Here is a 4,738-nt window from a genome sequence, read left to right as displayed (position 1 = left end):
AAGCTTAGGAATGAAATCTCATCCTTTGTTCAGTTGGAATTGGAGTCTCTATTGGAGACATGGGAAAGGTTCAAGGAGCTCCTAAGAAAGTGCCCGCAATACGGATTCCCGGAATGGATGATTGTTCAGACCTTTTACAACAGTTTAAATCCGAGTATAAGACAACTCTTGGATGCGGCAGCAGGAGGTACCTTAGGTAGCAAGACCCTAGATGAGGCCCGTCAATTAATTGAGGAAATGGGGTTAAACAGTTACTAATGGAATGCTAGGGAGAAGAAAAAGGTGGCCGGTCTCCATGAAATAAATTCGGTAACTTCATTGGCGGCTCAAGTGGAAAATTTGAGTAAGAAGTTATATCTTCTAACTTTAAACAGAGTGGCGGCCATGACTAATTGCACCGGGTGTGGTGGAGAACATGCTCCTTCCGATTGCCCGATCTCTATCTATGATGTTTCTTTGGTGGACAACGTTGATTTTGTAGGTAATGACATGAGACCTCAAGGAAACCCATATAGCAATACCTACAATCCGGGTTGGAAGAATCATCCCAATTTCTCATGGAGTAATCAGGGTCCACAAAAGGCCATGGGGCCGCCGGGTTTCCAACAACAACAACAAGCCCCTCAGGTGGAAAACAGAGTCTCAGGTTTGGAAACCCGAATGAATGACTTAGAGAAGCACTTGACTAGATTTGTAAAATCTGCAAATACAAGGTTTGAATCAGTCGAGGCTACACTTCGCAACCACACCACCTCTTTGTATAACCTTCAAAATCAGGTGGGGCAAATTGCGAAGTCTCTCTCTGAAAGGCCACATGGAAGCTTGCCGAGCAATATAGAGACCAACCCTAGAGAGCACGTGAAGGCGATCACTTTGAGGAGTGGTCGTGAGGTTGAAGGTAGGCTTCTGAGTGAGAAACCAAAAGAACACGCACCCGAGGTTATAGAGGTAGAAGAGGGAACAAGCAAAGAGAAAGAGGTGGCACCCCCACCTTTCAAGCCAAGAATCCCTTATCCCTCTAGATTGAAAATTGACCAAGGGGATGAATAGTACAAGAAGTTCCTGAGTTTGTTCAAGCAACTCCACATCAATATCCCTTTTGTTGAGGCATTGGCCCAAATGCCTAAGTATGCAAAATTCTTGAAAGACTTATTGACTAACAAGAGGAAGTTGGAGGAAAGTGCTTCAGTGATTTTAGATGCTTCATGCTCGGTGGTATTGCAAAAGAACATGCCGAACAAGAAGAAAGACCCGGGAAGCTTCATCATTCTGTGTAATATTGGCAATCTAGGTGAGGAAATGACATTGGCGGACTTAGGGGCCAGTATCAACGTTATGCCATACACCTTCTTTCAAAAGTTAGGCTTGGGTGAGCCTAGGCCTACTCGGATGACTTTGCAACTAGCGGACCGAATAGTGCGACATCCGAGAGGCATCATTGAAGACGTGCTTGTCAAGGTTGATAAGTACATTTTTTCGGTTAACTTTGTAGTGCTAGACGTCGATGAGGATGCGGATGTACCTTTGATACTTGGGAGACCGTTCTTGCGAACTTCCAAGGCATTGATTGACATGGACGGCGGAGAGCTAACTTTGAGGGTTGGAGATGACAAGCTCACATACCGCCTTGCTGAAGCCATGCGGCATTCTCTTGATTTCGATGATACTTTATACTTTCTAGATACTACTGATGAGATTGTTGATGAATACATGCAGGAAATGTTCAATACGGACCCATACGAGGGTTTGTTCGACCAAGAGGAGGATTATGAAGAAGTAATGATGCTTGGTTCGACAGAAGAAGTACCATCTACCCCGGGAATCTTGAAAAAGGTGCTCTAGAAAATGAAGAGGGCTAGGAGACACCACCAGAAACACTCCAAGGCTGTTGGAGATGTCCGTAAACCGAAGGATTTGGATGAACCATCGCTAGGTGGTCCGAAGCTTGATAATTCACCCTCTATCCTCAAGACACTTTGCACATCATGCTTTCAAGTCATGGGTAAGAGGGCAACCTTCATCTATGAACCCCTGTGAGGTAAGACAAGGTATGTCATGCTTAGTAACATTAAACAAGCGCTTCTTGGGAGCCAACCCAAGTGTTTACTGTTTTCTTATCTTTTAGTTTAGTTTGTTTTAATGAATAATTTGTTAAGTGTTGGTGTCTTGATTTTTAGATGCTTGTGCTGAGATTTTCTTGTGGGCTTTGGATATTCATCGTTTGTTTTTATGTGGAATTAGCGAAGTTATGTCGTTTGAGCTTTATTCCATGTTTTTCGCTGGTAAAACTTGCATACTAGGGCACGATCTGAGTGTGTAAACATGTTCAGAAACTTTCTGCAGAGCCTGCAGGTTTTTCTAAGGAAACCAGTGAAGACGCACGGGCGTGTGGAATTTCCGCACGCCAGTGGATTTGTATCACGAGCTCATCCAGAGAAGGCACAGGGGGGTGCGGCTGCCCCTGTGAATAACCATGCGAATATCGCACGCCCGTGGGTAATTTCTGCACGGCCGTGTGAATTCCTGCAGGGTTTGGCCGATTATCCCAAGAGCACACAGGGGGGTGAACTCGCCCCTGTGTCCAACCTTGTAACAAGTGCACGGGCGTGGGTAATTTCCGCACGCCCGTGTGAAACTCAGCAGAGGAGCCCTCTTCATTCTGAGAAGACACAGGGGCATGTTGGTGCCCTTGTGAGTTGGGCATGTGAATGTCCACGCCCATGTGGCATTTCCGCACGGGCGTGTGGAACACTTAGCGATTTTTCTTGGATGTCCAGAGAAGCCACAGGGGCGTGTGGCTGCCCCTGTGGGTCGGGCGCACGGGCGTGGGTATTTTCCGCACGCCCGTGCGAGAGCGTTCAGAGTCAGTGAGAGTTTTTCCTGAGAGCACCCAGGGGCGTGCACCTGCCCTTGTGAAGCTCTCCTGTGGGGGCGCACGGGCGTGGGTAATTTCCGCACGCCCGTGTGGATGTACAGAACGGCAAGAGGCGTGAGTTCTTTTTAAAGAATAGTCGTTTCTCTTCTCTCCCACATCCTCCATTCGTCTGGGAGCACTTTCACATCAACCCCCGACCTCCTAGCGCTGAGTTGGTAGGATTGTTGTAAGGTTTTTCGGCTGATTCGTAGTTCTTTTATTTTAACTCGTCGGTAAGCTCTATTTATGATTTTCTTCATAAATTCATGATTTTCATAGATAAATCTGGTTAATAATGCTTTGTTTCTTCAATTAGAAAGATGATTTATGTTTAGAACGAACTTAGAAGTATTTTTTAGTTGTATTTTTGGATTCTTGTGGCGCGGCCGTGCGGTTTTCACACCCCGTGGATCCACACGGGCGTGTGGAAATTCCACACGACCTTGTGGATTTCTATAGCGTTAGTTTATCAACTTGTTTGATCGATTTCGTTTCAAATTTTGTAGATTATGGCACCTCGGTCGAAAAAGCAAGCTGATAAGGGGCCGCGTGAGTCATCCCGTGAGTTATCCCCTGAGCCTGAGGGTATGAGTTTCGCGAGTCCAGAGCATCAGGTTCGCTATAAGCGCTTGTCGAGACTCCGGTTCAGACAGACTCGATTCCTGGACATGAGTATACTGAGAGTTCTACAGCAGGGAGATGAGTTCGCTGATGAGGTCAAGGATCTCATTTCAGCAGGTGGTTGGCGGTAGTTATTGACGATTAGAGAGCCAGCCATCCGAGAGTTTGCATTGGAGGTGCTATCATCATTCGAGTTTGATAGATCGTACGCGAGCTTCGACAGTTTGGACACCATTCAGTTTAGAGCACTTGGACACCACCATAGCTTGAGCATCACTCAGTTTTCAGTTCTGCTTGGCTTGTATGAGGAGGCATTCACAAACACTGAGGAGTACTCTCAGTTAGCGACTGATTATCCCGGAGCTTTGACCCCGCAGAGAGCTTACAAGGTGCTATGTGGTCAGGGTCAGTACGAGCCGGGGGTGTCCAAGGCCACGTGCCTTTCCCGACTTGTATACTGATACTTATATGAGCAGATCGGTGAATGGCCGTGGTGATAGCACTGGCGTTTTGAGCCGGCAGGAGCTTCTATACTTGTACTCGATGGTGCAGCGCGTACTGATTCACTTAGGACACATCATGGCAGAGTACATCAGACATCAGGGGCATTATGCTAGACTAGGAGCGATCTTCTCGGGCCCCTACATTACGAGATTAGTGCTGGGTATGGGTCTCTTGGATTCGATTCGTGGGGCTGAGAAGACGAGTATACCTACCACCTGAGTTTAGAGACACTGAGATTGATGAGCATGGTCCGTAGAGTTCGGACAGGGGTTTATGCGTTAGTGCTACCAGCTCCAGAGATAGCCGAGGGTGAGGGTGATCATGCCGAGGCTTCCCAACCTGCTCCCCAGCCTCAATCAGCACCGATGGAGACCGAGGCACCTTCGGCGGTAGAGGACGCTCCCCACGTAAGTATGTTTTCACCATCTCGAGCCCATGATCGCTTCGAGAGGCTCGAGAGTGCGGTGGGAGTGATACAGATAGAGGTGGCTGAGGCTCGAGCAGAGATTACCGAGATTAGGGCTACGCAGGTCACTCAGTACACAGAGTTCATGGCACGTTTTGACGTATTACAGCAGATCTTAGAGCGAGACGTCACCTCCTCATTTGCCTTGCGACCTAGGACTCCTCAGCCCGCCTCGGCATCTCCTGCACCCCCATCTCCTATACCAGCACCGGTGGATCCACCTTATGTTTCCC

General features: G+C 47.7%; 1 non-coding gene across 1 annotated transcript; it reads right to left on the bottom strand.

Moving 5' to 3' along the window:
• LOC120281471 lies at positions 1 to 107 on the bottom strand. The gene has a single exon (XR_005542610.1). It is a non-coding gene; the product is annotated as a small nucleolar RNA R71 (small nucleolar RNA).
• Positions 108 to 4,738: the final 4,631 nt, after the last annotated feature.

This window comes from Dioscorea cayenensis, chromosome 17 (genome assembly GCF_009730915.1).
Source record: "Dioscorea cayenensis subsp. rotundata cultivar TDr96_F1 chromosome 17, TDr96_F1_v2_PseudoChromosome.rev07_lg8_w22 25.fasta, whole genome shotgun sequence".
NCBI lineage: Eukaryota > Viridiplantae > Streptophyta > Magnoliopsida > Dioscoreales > Dioscoreaceae > Dioscorea > Dioscorea cayenensis.
The sequence above is the reverse complement of the archived record's forward strand: the minus strand, read 5'-3'. Positions and strand labels throughout refer to the sequence as shown.